The sequence below is a fragment of the Rhamphochromis sp. 'chilingali' genome, assembly GCF_963969265.1.
Source record: "Rhamphochromis sp. 'chilingali' genome assembly, chromosome: 16".
NCBI classification, from domain to species: Eukaryota; Metazoa; Chordata; class Actinopteri; order Cichliformes; family Cichlidae; genus Rhamphochromis; species Rhamphochromis sp. 'chilingali'.
Genome location: NC_137943.1, coordinates 13,078,621 through 13,102,923, shown reverse-complemented (window position 1 = coordinate 13,102,923; position 24,303 = coordinate 13,078,621). Strand labels below are relative to the sequence as shown.

Genomic DNA, 24,303 nt, shown 5'->3' with positions numbered 1-24,303 from the left:
CACAAGCGGATCGTGTGCACATTTCAGGCGATAAGGTGAGAAAGGCAGGTCGTGTCCTACGTGCACTGGTACGTGGAAAGCTACAGTTAAACACACGAGGACGACATTCTTGCAAAAGATATTAAGCAAAAGATCTTAAAAAAAGGTTAAAAGAATAAATAATTGTTTTCACAGTATTTGATTACTGTAGCTGAGTACCAAGTGTTCCTTTTTGTCCACTTTCCATGTGTGCAATTAGCACATTAGATTCAGTGCTGTCTGGGTGATGACCCCCGCTCTCTTTTGTTCTGCTCTATTACACTCTGTGCCGGCTGCTCTTTCCTGTTGTCACCTCCTTTATCTGCCCACAACTGCAAATTACAGCATAACTACTGCATAACTCTGAGGTGATGCGATGACTATGTTCATTTATCAGCCTTTTCCTGCAGCTACATCAGTCAATTAAGAAATCAGGAAAGTAAATAAAGTACTACAGACAAAACAAGCACATTCCGGAAAGCTCTCGCACAAGCTCCTCACACTCTGTCCTCGGATCTTTCTCTCATCACCGTGTGGCATTTAGAAAACACGGCACACACGTGTTTGCTGACTCACACGCGCAGACACATTAACACATATATAGTTGTGTGGATGTGCAATCCTGCAGGACCGGGGCCCTGCCAGCTCACTTCCTGTATGAGCTTACTTTCCCCAGGACTGGTGTGACCACCGGGGAACTAAGACCCGCACGACAACACATCTCCCACTGTATCATTACATCACATGTCAGCTCAGGCATTCAAGCGCAATTTGCAATAACAGAGAGTTGTGTGAGAGTAAATCTTGGTTTGTATGACTTTTGCTTTCAAACATCTACAACTAACGGTGAGGTCGCGTTTAATGAGGAGCTCATGTACAACACCACCACCCCGCAACAAAAACACAAACGAGACTTCAAGGGACAGTTCAGAGTTTTGGGGACTATATTTATTGCTTTGCTGAATTTAACCATTTACAGCATTCACTGCATCCCTGGATTTTACTAGACATTACCTGATATCTAACAACAAAGACTTGTATGATGTTAGAATGCACCAATTTGTTCCAAGGTGAGAATAATGCAGGTAGCAGTTCAATACCAGTGAACGAAATATGTTCTACCCAGACACCTCCTCTCGCCCAGGGCAGGGCGTGGAAATACTCCAGTAGTGAGAACACGTCTGAAGTGGATTGCCCTCTTTCGTGTGTACATGTTAGAAATAGCAGTTTCAGAGAATGTGGGACAATGTCCAGATCTTATTGTCCCTGAAGTGTCTATATTTCATGTGTGAAAATGGTTTTGGTGCTACTGCTGGATGGCTTATGAGAAGGATGGCTGTGGCTCAGGTGGAAGAGACGGTCGACTGGATTGGTCCCTGGCTACCCAAGTTGTCCCTGATGCAGTGTTCAGCGTGTGTGTGTGTGTGTGTGTGTGTGTGTGTGTGTGTGTGTGTGTGTGTGTGTGTGTGTGTGTGTGTGTGTGTGTGTGTGTGTGTGTGTGTGTGTTAGATAAAGAAAGATCAGATTAGATTACATGAATAGCTTTTGGATAGCTGCTATGTTTTTTGTTTTTTGTTTTATCTAAAACATTCTGTTATGGGATTGAATCAGGAATTCTAAAGTCTCTACAAGATGTTCCATCATTGTTAAGAGTCAAGGAAATGTCTGGCAACTATGCCCACTAAACCAGCAAGTTGCTGTTTTACACAGTTATAGATTAAAAGAGATATATAATGGTAAACCACAGTCACACAGGCCTGGATAACGGGCAGAGGTTGTCAGGTGGTCATGACAACCTCTGGTCACAATGGAACATGTGTAATCCTTAACTAGTTGGAGAGTGGTTCCTGGCGGTGAAAATGACTGCTTTTATTATATTGGAAACAAATTCCTAAGAGGAAAAAATATTATAACTTTTATTTTGAAGGTGAACGTTCTCTTTTTCCTGTTTGTGCTGTCACTGTGTAACTTGGCTATGCTTAAAGTCTTTAAAATGTTAACATGAACATGGCTCAGAGTGCTGAGAACTACCCCCCACACACACACACACACTTACGTCAGAGCCAGTTAACTGGCTTCATTCAGGCTGGAGGTGGAAAAGAGGAAATGTACAGATGTGTATAAACACACTGGGGGCTATGGATCACCTGAATGGGTCACAAACATTACCTTTGCCCTACACAGTGTTCATACATCTGCATGTACTCAAACCAGCGTCTTTATTGACTTGCCACTATTCTAAATACCATCCACCGAAGGTCAGTGGTTTTGAATGTAAGCACTCACTGTAGGCTTCAGGTCACTGTAGGCTAACAAGGAAGGAGTGAGAAAGGAAAGTCAGAAATCTGGGAAAGAATCTGAGATTTCATTTCCACAGAAAGCTTTTTTGTTTTTTGATCAAAGTGTATCTGAGTTTGGAATTTCCCCGTGTTTATTTTTAGACAAACTCACATGAAATAAAGTGGAACTCCTGGTTGTTTAATTTCTGCAATCCTTTGTATTCTGTCATCATAGTCTAGGATCAGCTGTAAACACAGTGCGTCAAATCACAAGGTGAAGGTATATTTTCTTGTTTATTTAATTTATGTACTTCTAATTTGCATTTAAAATACAAACCCCCAAACTCAGCCCCCTAATTCTTGTGGCTAAGAGGCTTTTCCGGGTTTTAGTTTTGGGAGGCTTTGCTTCAAACCAGTGATCACACAAATTGATTGCATTTGTCCAGCATGACAGCAATAACACACTGTATGCAAAATCCAAGGAGGAGCGATAAAGTAACATTAGGTGTTAAACACAAAATCTTTCTTTTATTATACTATATAGAGATTTCATTGTTTAAGTAATTGTGTCTAAACCAAGGAAACGAATTGCCCTGAGTTTGATCACTTTAATGTTTATCCTGCTACAAAGAGAAATGTGCAGGGTAGGAAGATTTCTGTTAACTGCTTTCTATATTTTCTGCATCTCAGGGCTCATATCCATCAACGCCACTGAGAAAATTGTCAGTACGCTTCACTAAAACAAATTCTTGCATGTTTTTCCATTAATACACCACAAGACTGACTTCTGTCATCCTAAATAAGAAACCAAAGAAACTGTTTGACATTACAGCTTCAAGCTGAGGACTGCGGTACATCCCCCATCCCCTAACGGACCCTTTCGTAAATTGCCCCTGATTTTCTGCCTCAAGGCACATCCACTCTAAAGGGACCCCATGGGGTCTGAGGACACATGTGTGTGTGGGTGGGTGTGCGTATGCGCTAATCTGCAGGACAATAAGGGCACTGTCCTTACCCCACACAATTAGGGCTAGGGGCTTCACAGCTGAGCATCTTATTGACAATAGGAACTGGAAGTGTGTGTGCCCGTGCATTTGTGTGTGTGTCCTACCAACACGCGTGTCAAACACAAAGCCATCCAACTGTCCACATCGCCCAGGGGGGAGGGATCAACAGAGAGGGGGAGACGGATGGATGGAAGGGGAGAACAAAAGTGGGAGAAATGAGAGAAAAAGGGTTTGAAATGTGCCGCTTCAGGGTGAAGGGTGAGGACAGTCAAAGGGACAGGGTAATATATATATACATGTATATTTGATATAACCAGTAGAATTACTATGTACTGATGGAAAAGCGACAGGAGTAAGGTAATAAAAGTGTGCTGATGGAGGACAGATGAGAGTCAGCTGTTTTATATGGATCCAAATCACAAAGAGGATGTAGTCCCACATATAATCCTTCATAAAACCACAATATGTTATTTTTATTTGGGGTTTTGTGGGAATTAAACAAAACACAGATCATCTGAATTAGTGAGATTTAGAGGTAGGTGGATGCTGTCTGTCTTCTGTCACCAGTCTCTCTATTAATCTCAATTTGCTGGGTGCGGCCTATAGCTTTATATTTTACAGACAGACGACAGATTGACATCAGTTTTCCCATATAACTCCTAAAGTAATACACTGAGGTTGTTTTGATTTCTCCTGGAGGTTCTTGGTACCAGTTCACACAACCTGCCATCAATATTGAGTAGTTTCCACCATTCTTTAACTAACCTCGCATCCTTGAACCTAAGGTGCAATTACCCGCAAAATGTCCTCATGTCTGAGGGATGTCCACGTCTTTAAATCTTGAAAGAATACGTCCTTGAAGGTGGACATTTATAGTCCCTAGTGTAAGAAGAGTTCACCAACACTTAGCTGTCATACTGTGTGAAATAAAAGGCTTACAGGGGAAAAAAGGGTGCACATTTCCTTTTCCCTCTTGCACACATCAGTGCTGACCATCTGAGTACAGCAGGTAGGCGTTAATTCCGACTGGCTGCACAATCAATGATGGTAAATGGAGGCAGCAGGAGGGACAGACAGTGATCTGCTGCTTTCATTTCCATCCCATATCTCTTTCTCTTCCTCCCTCCATTAAAACACAACCGTACCATGTCCTGTTTCACTATAGGAAAGCTCACTTAATGAGGCACAATCTCAGTTTGCAGTGCACTCATGCAGTTTTCTCCCTTTCAGGCTCCTCACTTTACACCGTCAGTGCCAGGTAGCTTTACTGTCCAGCCTGTACCATACACATTTCTGTCTTTCTGAGGCCAAACCTGACTGTTTTGTTCTTTTGTAACTTAATTAAAGCTGGATTTCTCTCTCTTTTTTTTTTTTTTTTACCTAATGGTATTTCATCCTTCACAGTGCAAAAGGTACAGTGCAATATTTACCTACTGTTATTATTATTATTGCTACTTACTTTAAAGGCGGCTAACATGGAGCAGAAATTTCTTTATTCATATTAATTCTGGTAGCAAACCGAGAAACCCAGAATCTGAAAACCAGATTTGCTTGTAAAACATTTCTCTTAAAACATGGATTGGAGATCTTTGCACAGCACATTTTACGGCTCAAAACAGTTCAGGTGAGGCTGGAGGTGAAAGTAATGAAAGGTATAGGACAGAAAGCCTCACGGGTCCCCTGAGGATTAAGTGAAAAGGTTGCTACACCCAAAGGACCCTTTCTGATTGAAACTAGTTTTGATTTTTAATCACAGTAAATAGCTAAATAGCTTCAAGTTCAGTCAGTAACAACAAGAACACAGAAACCAAAACAACATGGGCTCCATGGTAACACCTGGGTAGTGCTGTCACTATCGCCTGATGATTTTTGAACAGGATTCTCCAAACACAGTGTTTACCTGGATATTTCATTTCTAAACACCAACCTGAACCTACAAGCATCTCTCGCTATTTGCTGTGACTCGACGAACGCTTTGGAAAAATATCGACAGCTAAACAAGTGTAACAGCGACTCTTCAGTGTTTCTGAGCCCAAATGGACCCAACATTTGTCTCAGAAAATCTGGTAAGCTTTTCTCGTGTGAGCAAGCAAAAGCATTTTTTGAATTTTTTGCTCAAAATGTGTCTAAAGCTTTCATAATCTTCAGGAAGCAGAGTACACTTTGGAGTTTAACTTTCATTTGTAATACTTAAACATCTGTAAGCACTTTTAACAAAACTCTGTGAACATTTGTGGTTTTATAACATCTGTAGGACTCAGTTTTTGCTTTTTCTTGTGTCACCTTAAACTTTTCTAATGCCACACATCACACTGTGATTGATTTTTCTAACTATGGACTACGTGCATGTTTTTATCATTCAGGCATCTTGGCCAGTGCAGACTAGCGCTGCTGATATGAAACAGCAGCAGGAAGCTAACAAGATTGCTGGAAGTGAAACGGTGCAAGAATTAAAAGATGCACTCCATTTTGCCACTCAGGAGTTGAAGACTGCAAAGGAGGAAAATGCATCTTTGAAGGAGAAGATTGCCGTTCTTGAAGATGCTCACAAAATGCAAGTGAGTAGCCTCCAAGAAGAGCTCAAACTCAAGGATGAGGCGCTTCAAAGATGTGTGAAGAAAAGAAGAGCTCGAACCAAAGCCTGGGTAGAACTCCTCCATGAATCGACCATAAAAGACATGGAGATAAACACCAGGGAACAACACTGGAGCAGCAAGTGGCAATCAACCGAGAAGAGCCTGAAAGAGGAGAAGAAGAAAGTGGAGGAGCTCCAAATTAAGAACAAGCTTCTGGTGGAGAACTTACAAGAAAATCTGGACAAATGGAAGAACGTCCTTCAGGTAAGCTGTGTCCGCTATCATTTCACTTTACCATAATGTCATGTTTGGTCCTAACAACTTCTGTCAGACTGAGTCACAGTTCAGTGAAATACATTTTACTCTGTCTACATAGGAGCTTGCACCTGACGCTGACCACCAGGAAGAAACCCTGGAAACAAATTCCCAAGAGGAAAAACTGGAAAACCACGAGGGAGAAGAGGAGGGAACGGACAAACCAAGAAAGGACAAGAAAAAGCAGGAAGAAGAGGAGGAAAAGCAGGAGACAAAAGAGGACATCGAAGAAAACCTTGAGGGAAAAAGTGACGAGAAGATGGAAGATAAAAGAGCAACTGAAGATCTAAACCCAAACCTCTGCCTGGTTACCATCCCTCTCACTCCCTCCGACTCTTGCCCTTTACCCCCTGTCCTTATGCCCCAACTCAACCAGTCTACCTCCTCCCTACCTTACCCACCCTCTCGTGCTTTTTCCTACTCTTCACCCAGCTCTTATTCTTTACGCAACACCCTCAGTCTCCACACCTTCCCCCAATCCTCCTCCCAACCTTACTCGGTCTCTCGTGCTCCCTCCTACTATTTACCCTTGTTTTCCAAACCTGTGCAGCTTTTTTGTTCATTTTAAAATAAACGTGTGAAATTTCATTAAACTTACAGTCTTTGTTTGGATCATTGTTTTTTACCTATAACACAATATTACACTTTTGTCCAGAAGAGATTTATTAAAAAAGTATAAGTCTCATTTAAGTGATCAAGAGTCTCCTGTCAAAAAGGTTTAACAGTTTATAAAGGTTAAGTTGACAGTGACAGACTTTATTTTAAAGAGCCCCAAGATAAGAAACATGTTGCAGTTAATGACCACACTTAAACTGGATACTGGCAACAAACTAGTGTGTAACTGCTGAGATCCAGCAAGAAAAAAAAATGTATTTTCTTTATTAATGTGGCTTTCGGGTGCTAAATATCTAAACCTGACATATGGCACTATCAAGGCCTTTGAATTGGTGAAAACTAGCAATGAAAAGGCCTCCTACTAGAATGTATAAAAAATGAAGGCATATTAAGCTTCAACTTTTATTCCATATTTGATCTTCTTTCCTTTTAATGATCTACATGTGAGAACAAGACAAAATTATCAAAAAGGATTTATTTAATAATAACAACAAAAGACTGTATATAAAAGATAGACATAAGCCACGTGAACAGTTGCCTTCTGTGTTTTAGGAGCTAGTATTGGACTGTATTTGACCAAGATGGTGAAAGGCTAAGACAGCTGAAGCTGTCTGGCTTGGCTAATAAGTGTATCAAACACATTTTGGGTCCAACACACAAACATGGATGCAACGCAAAAAAAAAAAGACTTGAGCATAACAGACTTCTTGGATGCTCTGTTTCTACAATTGGCTGCACAGTAAGCCGCATTATGTTAATTAACTGCATTAAAATGCACCAAGAGGCACCATCACCACAGTCAGGAGTCGACGGCTAACATGGAGCAGAAATTTCTTTATTCATATTAATTCTGGTAGCAAACCGAGAAACCCAGAATCTGAAAACCAGATTTGCTTGTAAAACATTTCTCTTAAAACATGGATTGGAGATCTTTGCACAGCACATTTTACGGCTCAAAACAGTTCAGGTGAGGCTGGAGGTGAAAGTAATGAAAGGTATAGGACAGAAAGCCTCACGGGTCCCCTGAGGATTAAGTGAAAAGGTTGCTACACCCAAAGGACCCTTTCTGATTGAAACTAGTTTTGATTTTTAATCACAGTAAATAGCTAAATAGCTTCAAGTTCAGTCAGTAACAACAAGAACACAGAAACCAAAACAACATGGGCTCCATGGTAACACCTGGGTAGTGCTGTCACTATCGCCTGATGATTTTTGAACAGGATTCTCCAAACACAGCGTTTACCTGGATATTTCATTTCTAAACACCAACCTGAACCTACAAGCATCTCTCGCTATTTGCTGTGACTCGACGAACGCTTTGGAAAAATATCGACAGCTAAACAAGTGTAACAGCGACTCTTCAGTGTTTCTGAGCCCAAATGGACCCAACATTTGTCTCAGAAAATCTGGTAAGCTTTTCTCGTGTGAGCAAGCAAAAGCATTTTTTGAATTTTTTGCTCAAAATGTGTCTAAAGCTTTCATAATCTTCAGGAAGCAGAGTACACTTTGGAGTTTAACTTTCATTTGTAATACTTAAACATCTGTAAGCACTTTTAACAAAACTCTGTGAACATTTGTGGTTTTATAACATCTGTAGGACTCAGTTTTTGCTTTTTCTTGTGTCACCTTAAACTTTTCTAATGCCACACATCACACTGTGATTGATTTTTCTAACTATGGACTACGTGCATGTTTTTATCATTCAGGCATCTTGGCCAGTGCAGACTAGCGCTGCTGATATGAAACAGCAGCAGGAAGCTAACAAGATTGCTGGAAGTGAAACGGTGCAAGAATTAAAAGATGCACTCCATTTTGCCACTCAGGAGTTGAAGACTGCAAAGGAGGAAAATGCATCTTTGAAGGAGAAGATTGCCGTTCTTGAAGATGCTCACAAAATGCAAGTGAGTAGCCTCCAAGAAGAGCTCAAACTCAAGGATGAGGCGCTTCAAAGATGTGTGAAGAAAAGAAGAGCTCGAACCAAAGCCTGGGTAGAACTCCTCCATGAATCGACCATAAAAGACATGGAGATAAACACCAGGGAACAACACTGGAGCAGCAAGTGGCAATCAACCGAGAAGAGCCTGAAAGAGGAGAAGAAGAAAGTGGAGGAGCTCCAAATTAAGAACAAGCTTCTGATGGAGAACTTACAAGAAAATCTGGACAAATGGAAGAACGTCCTTCAGGTAAGCTGTGTCCGCTATCATTTCACTTTACCATAATGTCATGTTTGGTCCTAACAACTTCTGTCAGACTGAGTCACAGTTCAGTGAAATACATTTTACTCTGTCTACATAGGAGCTTGCACCCGACGCTGACCACCAGGAAGAAACCCTGGAAACAAATTCCCAAGAGGAAAAACTGGAAAACCACGAGGGAGAAGAGGAGGGAACGGACAAACCAAGAAAGGACAAGAAAAAGCAGGAAGAAGAGGAGGAAAAGCAGGAGACAAAAGAGGACATCGAAGAAAACCTTGAGGGAAAAAGTGACGAGAAGATGGAAGATAAAAGAGCAACTGAAGATCTAAACCCAAACCTCTGCCTGGTTACCATCCCTCTCACTCCCTCCGACTCTTGCCCTTTACCCCCTGTCCTTATGCCCCAACTCAACCAGTCTACCTCCTCCCTACCTTACCCACCCTCTCGTGCTTTTTCCTACTCTTCACCCAGCTCTTATTCTTTACGCAACACCCTCAGTCTCCACACCTTCCCCCAATCCTCCTCCCAACCTTACTCGGTCTCTCGTGCTCCCTCCTACTATTTACCCTTGTTTTCCAAACCTGTGCAGCTTTTTTGTTCATTTTAAAATAAACGTGTGAAATTTCATTAAACTTACAGTCTTTGTTTGGATCATTGTTTTTTACCTATAACACAATATTACACTTTTGTCCAGAAGAGATTTATTAAAAAAGTATAAGTCTCATTTAAGTGATCAAGAGTCTCCTGTCAAAAAGGTTTAACAGTTTATAAAGGTTAAGTTGACAGTGACAGACTTTATTTTAAAGAGCCCCAAGATAAGAAACATGTTGCAGTTAATGACCACACTTAAACTGGATACTGGCAACAAACTAGTGTGTAACTGCTGAGATCCCGCAAGAAAAAAAAAATGTATTTTCTTTATTAATGTGGCTTTCGGGTGCTAAATATCTAAACCTGACATATGGCACTATCAAGGCCTTTGAATTGGTGAAAACTAGCAATGAAAAGGCCTCCTACTAGAATGTATAAAAAATGAAGGCATATTAAGCTTCAACTTTTATTCCATATTTGATCTTCTTTCCTTTTAATGATCTACATGTGAGAACAAGACAAAATTATCAAAAAGGATTTATTTAATAATAACAACAAAAGACTGTATATAAAAGATAGACATAAGCCACGTGAACAGTTGCCTTCTGTGTTTTAGGAGCTAGTATTGGACTGTATTTGACCAAGATGGTGAAAGGCTAAGACAGCTGAAGCTGTCTGGCTTGGCTAATAAGTGTATCAAACACATTTTGGGTCCAACACACAAACATGGATGCAACGCAAAAAAAAAAAAAAAAAAAAGGACTTGAGCATAACAGACTTCTTGGATGCTCTGTTTCTACAATTGGCTGCACAGTAAGCCGCATTATGTTAATTAACTGCATTAAAATGCACCAAGAGGCACCATCACCACAGTCAGGAGTCGACGGCTAACATGGAGCAGAAATTTCTTTATTCATATAAATTCTGGTAGCAAACCGAGAAACCCAGAATCTGAAAACCAGATTTGCTTGTAAAACATTTCTCTTAAAACATGGATTGGAGATCTTTGCACAGCACATTTTACGGCTCAAAACAGTTCAGGTGAGGCTGGAGGTGAAAGTAATGAAAGGTATAGGACAGAAAGCCTCACGGGTCCCCTGAGGATTAAGTGAAAAGGTTGCTACACCCAAAGGACCCTTTCTGATTGAAACTAGTTTTGATTTTTAATCACAGTAAATAGCTAAATAGCTTCAAGTTCAGTCAGTAACAACAAGAACACAGAAACCAAAACAACATGGGCTCCATGGTAACACCTGGGTAGTGCTGTCACTATCGCCTGATGATTTTTGAACAGGATTCTCCAAACACAGTGTTTACCTGGATATTTCATTTCTAAACACCAACCTGAACCTACAAGCATCTCTCGCTATTTGCTGTGACTCGACGAACGCTTTGGAAAAATATCGACAGCTAAACAAGTGTAACAGCGACTCTTCAGTGTTTCTGAGCCCAAATGGACCCAACATTTGTCTCAGAAAATCTGGTAAGCTTTTCTCGTGTGAGCAAGCAAAAGCATTTTTTGAATTTTTTGCTCAAAATGTGTCTAAAGCTTTCATAATCTTCAGGAAGCAGAGTACACTTTGGAGTTTAACTTTCATTTGTAATACTTAAACATCTGTAAGCACTTTTAACAAAACTCTGTGAACATTTGTGGTTTTATAACATCTGTAGGACTCAGTTTTTGCTTTTTCTTGTGTCACCTTAAACTTTTCTAATGCCACACATCACACTGTGATTGATTTTTCTAACTATGGACTACGTGCATGTTTTTAATCATTCAGGCATCTTGGCCAGTGCAGACTAGCGCTGCTGATATGAAACAGCAGCAGGAAGCTAACAAGATTGCTGGAAGTGAAACGGTGCAAGAATTAAAAGATGCACTCCATTTTGCCACTCAGGAGTTGAAGACTGCAAAGGAGGAAAATGCATCTTTGAAGGAGAAGATTGCCGTTCTTGAAGATGCTCACAAAATGCAAGTGAGTAGCCTCCAAGAAGAGCTCAAACTCAAGGATGAGGCGCTTCAAAGATGTGTGAAGAAAAGAAGAGCTCGAACCAAAGCCTGGGTAGAACTCCTCCATGAATCGACCATAAAAGACATGGAGATAAACACCAGGGAACAACACTGGAGCAGCAAGTGGCAATCAACCGAGAAGAGCCTGAAAGAGGAGAAGAAGAAAGTGGAGGAGCTCCAAATTAAGAACAAGCTTCTGATGGAGAACTTACAAGAAAATCTGGACAAATGGAAGAACGTCCTTCAGGTAAGCTGTGTCCGCTATCATTTCACTTTACCATAATGTCATGTTTGGTCCTAACAACTTCTGTCAGACTGAGTCACAGTTCAGTGAAATACATTTTACTCTGTCTACATAGGAGCTTGCACCCGACGCTGACCACCAGGAAGAAACCCTGGAAACAAATTCCCAAGAGGAAAAACTGGAAAACCACGAGGGAGAAGAGGAGGGAACGGACAAACCAAGAAAGGACAAGAAAAAGCAGGAAGAAGAGGAGGAAAAGCAGGAGACAAAAGAGGACATCGAAGAAAACCTTGAGGGAAAAAGTGACGAGAAGATGGAAGATAAAAGAGCAACTGAAGATCTAAACCCAAACCTCTGCCTGGTTACCATCCCTCTCACTCCCTCCGACTCTTACCCTTTACCCCCTGTCCTTATGCCCCAACTCAACCAGTCTACCTCCTCCCTACCTTACCCACCCTCTCGTGCTTTTTCCTACTCTTCACCCAGCTCTTATTCTTTACGCAACACCCTCAGTCTCCACACCTTCCCCCAATCCTCCTCCCAACCTTACTCGGTCTCTCGTGCTCCCTCCTACTATTTACCCTTGTTTTCCAAACCTGTGCAGCTTTTTTGTTCATTTTAAAATAAACGTGTGAAATTTCATTAAACTTACAGTCTTTGTTTGGATCATTGTTTTTTACCTATAACACAATATTACACTTTTGTCCAGAAGAGATTTATTAAAAAAGTATAAGTCTCATTTAAGTGATCAAGAGTCTCCTGTCAAAAAGGTTTAACAGTTTATAAAGGTTAAGTTGACAGTGACAGACTTTATTTTAAAGAGCCCCAAGATAAGAAACATGTTGCAGTTAATGACCACACTTAAACTGGATACTGGCAACAAACTAGTGTGTAACTGCTGAGATCCCGCAAGAAAAAAAAAAAGTATTTTCTTTATTAATGTGGCTTTCGGGTGCTAAATATCTAAACCTGACATATGGCACTATCAAGGCCTTTGAATTGGTGAAAACTAGCAATGAAAAGGCCTCCTACTAGAATGTATAAAAAATGAAGGCATATTAAGCTTCAACTTTTATTCCATATTTGATCTTCTTTCCTTTTAATGATCTACATGTGAGAACAAGACAAAATTATCAAAAAGGATTTATTTAATAATAACAACAAAAGACTGTATATAAAAGATAGACATAAGCCACGTGAACAGTTGCCTTCTGTGTTTTAGGAGCTAGTATTGGACTGTATTTGACCAAGATGGTGAAAGGCTAAGACAGCTGAAGCTGTCTGGCTTGGCTAATAAGTGTATCAAACACATTTTGGGTCCAACACACAAACATGCATGCAACGCAAAAAAAAAAAAAAGGACTTGAGCATAACAGACTTCTTGGATGCTCTGTTTCTACAATTGGCTGCACAGTAAGCCGCATTATGTTAATTAACTGCATTAAAATGCACCAAGAGGCACCATCACCACAGTCAGGAGTCGACGGCTAACGTCTATAACTATCGTGTCTCCACCCACTTTTCATTTAAAGCAGCCACATCCTTATTAAGGTGTAAATTTAAGGGATGATACATTTTAAAAGGGTAAGTTATAAAATCCCCCTCCCCACATTTGCTGAAGAGCCGGCCATTTTCACCTGGAGCTGCCTTAACCGTTTTTTTGGAGAACTACAGATTTTAGCTTCATCCCCCGAGGTTGATACTGGGATAATAGGTGGCTTAAGACCATCACAGGCAATCACATGTGTGAACACTTGTTTCCATTACACGAGCGTTTGCAAACATATGCAGCACAACTGAACGGTCTCATTTCAGCTCTATAATTGCCTTCTTAATGTGTTTGAACTAAGACTGAAAAATATATTTCAGATCTTTTCCGTTGATACCGTCTCTCCCTCTCTCCACCCACTGGCCTTTTTCTCATTGTCGTTTTGCTCTCCAAACCCTTCATCACGACCCTTTTTACCCTCTAGCTCTGCCCAGCCATTCATCACTCTAGCACTTCCTCTTGCCACTCCTCCTTTTATACTCGCTTTTATTCCTCCCCTCCTTCCCTTCCTTTAACAGCTGCTGGCCTGCGTCTGTCACCGCTGACCCCTCATTGCCACGTGCCGTCTCTATATCCCACAGAGACCCTAAATCATTAACTTATGCATATACATGCACAGATCCGTGTCTGATTGGTGGCTGTCTTCTGTCCACAGAGAGCTAGAAAAATCATACTCCTATGTGACCGCAGGCCCTCAGTACACTTCAGTATTGCCAGTCAATTAAATGTCTTATGAAAACCAAGTCCTTTGCAGCAAGAAGTCATTAAGTGTCACCTAAGACGGCTTTGGACATTCAGCGTGTGCTCAGGCTACAACGTCAACAACATCAAAGCTATATTACTGGACGCAGCACCTTGTTTAAAACAACAGAGTTGTGTCCACAACATCAAACTGCTTATCACACTGCTGTGTCTCAAAGATAAGCATGTTTTTTTAAGACTACTACAGTTCTAGACTGCTTGTCATCTCCAGAGTGTTGCAGCCATATGAACATGTCATATGTGGAATAGATTTATCTTTCTTATCACATTAAGGTTTGACAACGCTGGAGATGCTACAACGGGATGTTTGCAATCCCACGCTTGTCTTCGTGTCTGCACCTCAGATATTCAGGTGCATGCTTGGAACCCGTGTGTGCCACCAGCGTGTGAGGTCAGTGGGAAATCCATAAAAAACCTACACTAGTCATTTTATTCTCCATTGAATTAACTGCTGTTTCGAATTCTGAGTCATGACAAGAAAACCGGATACACATGCAGACAGACAATCAGATAAAAAAGGTGAGACAGAAGTAATCAGTGGAGACACTGATACCACACACACACACGGCTAATCCAATGGCACACAGGCTTTAGTGCATCTCCTTCACTACGTTACTGAACTTTAACATCACGTCAAACTGTGGAAATACTTAAGTCTCTAACTTTCAAAGCAGTTTTTCACTAAGTTATGGAAAAACATTCCTGTAAAATAAAACGTGGCAAAAGTATTCAAATGGAGGCTGATGACTTCACAGGTTCCCACATGCTGACTTTTAGTAAAACGAAATCCAGGTCACAGTGCACATACTCTGTGTTTAGCGTACATTAAGGCTGCCACGATTAGTCGACTATCAAAATCGTCGACGACTGATTTAATAGTCGACGCGTCGTTTGAAGCTTTGTAAGATCACAAAAGACGCAGGAATAAGTAGCAGGATTTAAGAGTGTAATAACGGACTGAAACAGAAGATGGCAGCACTGCATGTACAAGGATGCCAGCTGCCGTTAAACCCCGAAGAAGAAGAAGCTGTGTCCCAGAATTCATAGCGCAGCTCAGTTTCCAACAATGGCGGCAGCTAGTTAGTTTAATATTACTCTTATTATTCTTTCTGGGTCACAAAATAAACATTTAACATATTTTCAGGCGAGAATGTAATATCTGCTCAGTTTATCAAGACACCACATATTTTCAAAAGCGCTCTGACGTTTTCGGAGACGTCTGTTACCCACTAGCTCGATAGCTAGAGCCCGTGAGAACACCGGACTCCCGGCAAATCGTTTTCAAACCCACCGCCGTCTTTCGCTACTCAGGTTAAGATATATAAGTCACTTAGATAACTTAAAAAAATTATTGTTTGGCTTTTTTTAGTATTTTATTTGTTCCTGAGTAAATCGGTTTGGCTGAGACTAAAGTTATAGTTTTTACACAGCTGAATAAACGTCAAGCAGACAGCTGATTATCAGAAGTGTGAGATACTCGAGAATATACTCCGGTGTCCTGTTATATTTTAGATAGCAAGGTGCTTATTAAACTTCACCGAAACAATCTGCAAATTTCATTAAAATTTAATAAACTATCATCTTGTCTTTATTTTTAGTTAGCACATACCTTAAACACTTCAAGCTGTAAGCTAATGATAGTTATATAAGAGCAGATGCATGCTGGTGCAATAAGCTGTACGTTTTACGTCCGATGGATGCATGATCTGATTAGTCGACTAATCGCAAAAATAATCGGTGACTAGTCGACTATCAAAATAATCGTTTGTGGCAGCCCTAACGTCGACTAACATCGACTCTGTATTCAACGTGGAACTGACGAGGCCGGGACCAGGGTGAAATGTCTGTCAAACGCACAAATGTTAAGGTTGACAGTCATCAATAAACCAAAAGTTATCAGGACAGCTCTGAGCAAGTATAAATAATATATTTATATACACAGACTACAGCATGTTGAGTTTTCCTAAGTGCCTTTTCTTTCATCTTTGTGTTCTGCATTCAAAGCCTGTGTAGGTCATATAATCTGTCAGAGCACCATTAACGCTTCCATCAAACCCAGAGTTCCATATTTTCCATTTACCACATGTCACACTCAGCAAAGTGTGCGTGTTGTTTTCACCTTTGTTGCTCAATGTTTCTACATATTTACATGCAACTGTAGGATTCAAGGTCACAGGAGCAACTAAAGACTGCCAACTATTGCACATCACCGCAATATATGCTCACCGGCCACTTTGTTAGTCACACCTGTTCGTTAATACAAATATAATGGTAGCAATTCAACACATTTAGACGTGCAGGTCAAGATGACTTGTTGAGCTTAAAAATTAAGAAAGGTCATCTGAGTGACTTTGAACACGTCATGGTTGTTGATGCCTGACGAGTTGGTCTGAGTGTTTCAGAAACTGCTGATCTACTGGGATTTTCCCACACACCATATCTAGGGTTTACAGAGAATGGTGTGGAGGGAAAAAAAAAATCCCATGAGCAGCACTTCTCTGAATGAAAACGCGTTGTTAATATCAGAGGTCAGAGGAAAATGGCCAGACTGCTTTGAGCTGATAACAAGGAAACAAAACTCAAATAAACTAAAGTATGCAGAAGAGCATCTCTGAACAACCTGGTCCAAGGCAGTACTAGCAAGATGTACAATATGTTTTTAATTCATATAATAAATTACAAATTTATAAAATACTGCAGGGATCAAAAAGATTTTAAAAAACTGTTCATATTTTAAAAGGATTCATTATAGCCTGTTGAGTTTTCCTATACACAAAATTATGTGTAGTTTGCTTTCATGTTTGTCAGTCATCTTCTCCTTCCATGTCTTCCCGTGTTTCATGGTGCATTATTAACGCAAACGGGTACTCTATGCTATCTGTGCTGATGTGCATGGGTGCAAGCTAATCAAAACTCAATACTGCTATTAGTGTATGTTTTCGAGACTTCTACATCATCACGATGTAGAAGGTTTCAATAAAGGTTCAATAGGCACTCCATTTTCAAAAAAAAAGTTAATTTTCTGGCAATTATTTCACAGCTCAGGCTTTAAAGGGTTGAATTCAGTATTGTCATGACTCAGTTTTCAGTATAGATGGGAAACATTAAATCTGAATGAACACAGGTTGTTCAATAACTCTCTGCTAAGGTACTTTAATAAATGTGTCTGTGAACTCGTGCGCGGTACAGACTCGAGATGCAGCAGCCACACACTCGGATACTATATCGACACGTGGGCGACGTCAGAACGATTAAAGAAGAGTTTTAGTGTTGAGTGCTATCGAGCAGCATTCTGGTGAACACAGCAGCACAGACAGCAGTTTATCAGCCCACAGCAATTTAGCATCTTACGGCAGCTCCATTTCCTCTAGACAGAGTGGGAGGGAGCACGAGGCTGCTACGGTAATCCACTTTACTCTGGGATTAGCATCTCTCTGCAGGTGTCACTCTCTGTCCATCTCAGTTTTTGACCTCTCTAATAATCTTCATCACTCTACAGCTCATTCAGTTTTCTCTGCTCCTATTTTTACCATTGCATTGAAACCAAGGTAGTGATATTACGCTCAAATTATACTTGATTCTACCAGGAAAAACCCAAACCACAAATGTTTGGGAACTTTTAATTCTCAGTGTTTCCCAAAGGCTTACTAAATTAATAAAGATTTATGCAGTCCATCAATTTTTTCAACTATTCCACTGAGTTTTTAAAAAATGGTTTGTATAAGGCACCATAATTATAAGAACTATGTAACCATTATTCTATTGAGACAAATGACAATCTCATGAGCAAATCAAAGTATTAGACAAGTCTTTTAAAACGTGGTTATCACACATGTTCATAACTCGCTCGCTGGTTATACAAATTCTGATTTATCTAGCTGCTCATCAGTGCAATAGGGCTGTCTGGGTAAACTGTTTTAATTCCTTTTCCATTTCCAATTAACGTGCAAAATGGAAACTGTTGCAAAACCAATCAGCACTATGTGCTCTGTTGGAAGGATGTCAAATATTTCCATTCTGTGTTAAGGACAGTAGTAGTTGTGCTCTTCTACGTGCAACTCAAGTGCTAAAAAATTAACTCATTAATCAGTCAACATGAAGTCAATATTTTTAGTGATAGCAAAACATTTTGTCTGATTTTCTTTATCGTTCTTTATCGTTGGGTTTTGGAAAAAGTTGTATTGATACATAACCTTTCTACTACTATTTCCTTATAGCAATGAATACATGTTTTGAAACAATGTGTGTCCTGCGTTTTGCACACTCAGTCTAGTTTCTATACAAGATCTATACAAGACCCCCAATGTTTGTGTTTCAAGGTTGTGGCTGCTAAAGGAAGATGAGCGCTGACAAGTTCTCGACAGTCTGTATCAGTATTGGTAATTGTGGTGTATATTCTTTTTAAACATTACTCATGCCGTTCTCTTTGTCTCTTCCTAGGCTGCTATATCATAATATGACACAAACTGCGAATGAATGAATAGCACAGGAAAGCTTTCACAGGCTGGTTAAAACGTTACCAATTGCTGCCAATGGCCTGAGCACCATACTTTGAGAACACTGGGAGAATTTAATAAATTAAATAAAATTTAAAAATGAAAAACGATCAGGTGACAGTGTGCATCGACTCTCTCCTCTCACTCCATGGGCAGGAACGAGAAAGAAAGAGAGAAAACGCTGAGCGGCAGTGGAGGATTAGTGTGTCAGCAAACATTCAAACACTACAAGCTCCAAGTGACTGTTTAGTTTTGTGCTGGCAAGTCAAATGAAGGCGGGGCTCACTGCAACGAGATGAGACCAAAAAATAAAGAATTCTAAATGAAGGCACCTCAAACATTCACACTGCTGATCTGGTGAGGTGAAAGGTCAAACTGATGAATATATCCTTCTGAAAACAAAACACCTTGGCTCCTTTTACATCAAACCCACTTAACCCCCCCACCACCACCATATGCCAGAAGATGTAATGTTGCCATGACAACTACAGAAGTACTGAGGAGGCACGCGCACAGATACAAGCACGCCGGCGACAGATTTCAGTAGGCTGCAGGCCTACACAGAGGATGTCTCCACTGTAAGAATAAGAGAGGATAATATAGAGAGCCAAATATAGGAACAGAATAACGAACTCCCTATCAACTGCTCCATCATTTCCATATCTCCTCTGCCTTCCTCAACGCTCCAGCTCCCTGTCATTTATCCATCCTCTCCTTCAGCCTCGACAGGGCCAAATATTTCCCTAGGGCCACTCTTCTGTATACAAGAGATGCATTACACCAGAATTTTTCTTTTATGTCACGACTGTAATGGGGGGGGAAAAAAAAGTCTCTTTAAAAAGGTAGTGAAAACATATTGGAAGATTTCCCCATCTCAAGCATGGGATACCCAAACATTTCAAATAGCTACTAATCCTTTAACCACACAAAGGACCGACTGGATTATGGAAGGTGTGCACAAACATCCTCAAACCTCTCAACCCCCACAAGACTGCACGCAAGGATTATGTTTCATGTCTTAATAAAATGAACTATTTTCTTAATCATAAAGCAACAATTTTGTCTAGAAACCAGGATAGGTTTTCAAGGTTGCATTCCTTCGCCAACCAACAGAACAAAACCCCCAAATATTCCGTTTGCTTGCTCAAAAAACAAAGAAGCAAATCTTGAGACACGGGCACAAACTTGCAGTTAATTTCCTTTTGCCTAAAATGGGTTCAAAGTAAATGCTTGATTAATTAATTGCTCTGATGCGTCACAGATGCAGACAAATCAGCCAGAAAACCAAAAATGAACTGGCACTTACTGCATCCCGCCGCCACAAATTGCCGGCATCTGTCGGCCGAATACAACCACCTGTTGTATCGTGGAAAAGATGATGAGGAACAGCTGACAAACAGCTGGTTCACAACTGTCTGTATCGCTGAATGGCCGTCTGTCTCAATATCTCTGTACCTGCTTCATGCCTTGCATCTGCCCTCCATTTGTCCATTCTTACTGCACATTTATTGGCTTCACAGAGTCCTCAGTCTTTTTACTTTGCTTTTCTTAACCTTTTTTGCTCTCTGTACCCTCTGAACACACAAACTTTGTTTTACCCAGAATAATGTCAGCAGTAAAACACAAAGTGCTGACAGGATGACATACTGTTTCTGTCCTGAGTGTTCTCCAAGAGCTGCAGTACACTCGTTATGAAATGGAGTCTAGTGTGTGCTTGAATGCTTTTATAAAAAAAGAAATAAATATAAAAAGATGAGTGAAAATACCACGCTGATGTTTTTCCCTTGAGCAACAAGGTGAACAAAGAGGAAAAAAATAGAAACAACAGTGACTCTACAAACTTTAAAATAAAGACAACACAAGGCTCCGGATGAACCTGACAGCTAACAACACATGAAGGAAGAACCTATCAGGTACCGTTTTTATAGCAAGGACACTGGACAAGGAAACTGTACGTTCTTTTCCCTTAAACAAATCAGAAGATAGCAGGGAAAGAGATCGCAGGTCTATAAGAACAGATAAGAACTAAGACTGAGGATGTAACACTCTGCCAGCTGGTTATGAAAGCTACTTTCAGCTGCTCCCCTATTCACAAGGGCTCGCCACAGCGGGTAGCTTTATATGTTGGAGCTGGCTTTTTTTATGCTCTTTCTGATGCAATCCCAAAGGGTTCTGAGTCTCCTCCAAGCATTGAACTGGGGATCTTTTGGTTGTTAGGCAAATGTGTAAAATATGACTCATGCAGCCATCAACTGGTCCTGATCAACCAAAATGAAAATCTTTCTTTTATACTGTTTAAATTTGTGTAAGTGTGTGAAAAACATATTTCAAAAGCTAAATTGAGGTCCATTTATTCGTCATATTGGTTGTTTTAACCTAAATATATGAAAATAACAGGTCTATGTAAACGCTACACTTAATTACCATGAATTTTTTCAGGCAAAAATTACATATTTGAGGTCATTTAGAAACACTGTCGTAATTACACAGTTTGGCCGCCAGCGAGCAATGTACCATGTACAATGTTCAACCATTATCATTGTTTATGCACTGATTACATTTCGCGTGAAACGGATTGCTGTTAGTGATGGACCCCCGGGGAATTATCACCCAACTCTAAAGTTGTGGAGCATTTTAGTGTCTCTCGGCTCAGCAATGTGGTTTTCGGTAATGCAACATTAATGTTTCGATTCATTCAGACAGCTCTCAATTTAGTCACAGCAGGCACCTATTCTGAGGGAAATGGTTAAAAAACCCATTTTAGATCTTACAAATCACAGAAGTGCAAACAGACAAAACTCCAGTTGATACTTTTGGTCCATATCTGCTCTGTGTGAAGCTGAGCCACTGTTATCATGGTTTTGCAAAACATTAAAAAAAATCCCAATATATACATAATAAATGTTTCCCAGAGAATTAGATTCTACTCGTAGAGGAAGCTGGGTGCACATGTGAGGGTATAAAAAGGGTCTCCTTTCTTAAAGGCATGAATTCATATCCATGCACCCATCTCTTATCTTCTGCTTATCAAAGTTGGGTGGCAGTGGCAGTAGACTGAGCAGTTTATATGTTCCTCTCCCCGGCAACATTTTCCAATTCCGTGGGGGGATCCACAGGTATTCCCAGGCCAGGGGAGATATATAATCTCTTCAACAGATTCTAAAACCTCCAAAGGGACTGGTAGGCGCCTGGGACTAAGGAGACCAAATGTTTTAAAAGTAAAATGTTCTCTTTCTCTTCATTGATACAGGATTTCATCTGCTTTGTATTTCAGGGTCTCCTTTGTTCTACTTTTTGTTTTATAGGCCAGGCCAAATGCTTTTATTGCCAAATGTGGGCAAACGGTTTAGACTGCAGGCATGCCGGTTTAGTGCTGGGACTGTTACTACATGTTTTATATTTAAATAGTGCCATGCAGGTTTTTCTTCACCCTTACCCAAGAAAATACTCAATACTTAAATGCATTTGATACTAGAAGGCATTTATTGAGAAAATTATGAACAAACTGGTTTTCGGCAAATCTATTTAGCTAAAGAGGAACTAATGGAGAGGAACTAATCCTCTCCATGTGGTGTTTTGGTACCATATTGTCATTGCTGAGCATATAGCTGTTAAAGTAGACTACTACCGTTTCTGTCTAGCAGGAAGGATTTCCTCTGGTTCAGTTGAGGACTTTAAGAGAAACGCAACACAAGTACCTGTGTTATCCTATTAAATTAACACTGTCCATTAACATTACAGACATTATTAGCCATAGCCGCAATCCATTACCTTAATGTGAATAACTACTAGTAGTTAAGGTGGGTGCTGGCCAGGTTATCATTTATATTAACTGTTAAATACTTCACTGTGTTTGAAATAGGAGCTTTATTGACCTCTCAGAATTCTTCATAAAAACCGGGGGTTCAGTCTTTAAAATGCTTTGGCACATTTAAAGTGCTGCTGTTCATGTGTTCAGCTGCTAGTGAGGGGAGGGGCTGTGTGCCTGTGTGCAGGAGTGCATCAGCAGGAGGCAGCAGAGATAGCCTCGCTGGTATCGACACTGTTGCGTTTGATCTGAATGTAATTTTTTGTGTCAATTAGTATCCAGGTATCATTTTTTTCTGACAACACTAACACCAAAATAGTATCTATGTTGATATTAAATGATACATTGTACCCAGCAAGGTTAAGTATTGGTTCTGGTGACAGCTTTAGAGACAATCCACCAGTTTCCCTTTTTTCTGAACCATACTAATGGCTGAAACTGTTGAGAAGGGAGAAATGAGTGGCATGTATTTGAAATGACATGTACTGTTTGACAAATGTAACCAATACTTTTCCCCTCTCTGGGTTCACATATGTCCACCAACTCAGGTTTAAAAATGGAAACCAGGGGAACAAACCTTCCTTCAAATTTAAAAGCACCAAATTAAAACAGGAATCTCACAAACCACTAGAACACTTATAAAGGCTCTGCTAGGGACTGCGGACCACACTGAAAGATATTGTTTCCACAGTTGTTTTCTGCCTTCTACTGGGAGTGAAACAGATGCTGAAAGACATCACAAACCCATCTAATGCAGTGACTGTCTGTAGTGGGATGATGATCGGTGATTGCAATTATGTGATAAAGTGATTACTAACTGCTAACCAACGCTCTCTCACTCACACACACACATATGCATAGTGGGCTCCACTCCTCTCAGACTGGTGACACACCTCATCAAACTGTGGTCTGTTATAAGTGGTGCTGACACGTGTGTTTGTGTCTGTGCGTGTCTGCCTGTGTTCATAATCATACCCGCGTGTGCGTCACTGTCTGTACGGCGGCAGCGTGCCTTCACAGTATGCGCCGGCGGTGGTCCGGTTTCCGCTCAGAGGGCTGTGAAGTGGCCTGATGAAAGCTCGCACATGGTGGCGGTGAGAAGAGCCCCGATCTCCCGTCGTCACCACAGAGCTCAAAAGACTGGACGTCAAATCCTCCCGGTCTGTCGCAGATGTTTAACAGTGATGAGAAAGGAAAGAGAACTTTAGTAAGTTGTCAAGAAAATTTGCTCGGCTTTCATCCCAGATGTTGCCATAGGAAAGGGTCTAGATTTTTTCCCCCCCAGTCTTCAGTCTCCTATTACCAACTCAGCTGCCTGACAGAGGACACATACACTTTTCAGGTCAACCAATCAGGTTTTGCCATGCCCCACACCAATCGCATTGTCAAATCCCTGCTGTCAGGTGTCATTTCAGTCCACCTCCATGAAACCTTCCACTGAGCTCATTCTGGAGCCGTACTCCGCATCCCATCTGCACAAATCAGCAAAACTCACTGTCCACTCTTTCACACCTCATCACGTGACTACCTAAATGAGACTGTAATGTCACGATGGGGTATAACTACCACAGCATTCTTACATATCTTTTTAACTTTTCCTGCTGTGAACACTATTTCATATAAATGAATGCGATTATGCTCTAAGCTTCTTTTTCACTAAGTCTCGGCTGATTAAAATCTATTCACTTTGTTGTTCTTATTTCATTTTTATCCTCAGGATGGATTAGTGGTGGAAGGGAAGGTCTGCATTGCTAAAGCGCATTCTTTAATAAAAATCACTGGAGGTACCGAAAGCTTTAAAATGCCAAACTCTAATACTGTAAAAAGAAAAAAAAAA

At 40.6% G+C, this 24,303-nt stretch overlaps 1 protein-coding gene across 4 annotated transcripts in view; it reads right to left on the bottom strand.

The window, feature by feature from the left end:
- Positions 1–24,303, bottom strand: part of LOC308412982 (SPRY domain-containing SOCS box protein 4-like) — a 91,002-nt gene that overhangs the window by 50,367 nt on the left and 16,332 nt on the right. For 3 of the 4 annotated variants that reach the window (XM_080907740.1, XM_080907739.1, XM_080907741.1), the window contains exon 2: positions 23,442–23,628. The exons of the other annotated variant lie outside the window; for it this stretch is intronic. The gene's annotated coding sequence lies outside the window, so the exon portion shown is untranslated. The remainder of the gene's footprint in view (positions 1–23,441; positions 23,629–24,303) is intronic. 4 annotated transcript variants of the gene reach the window in all.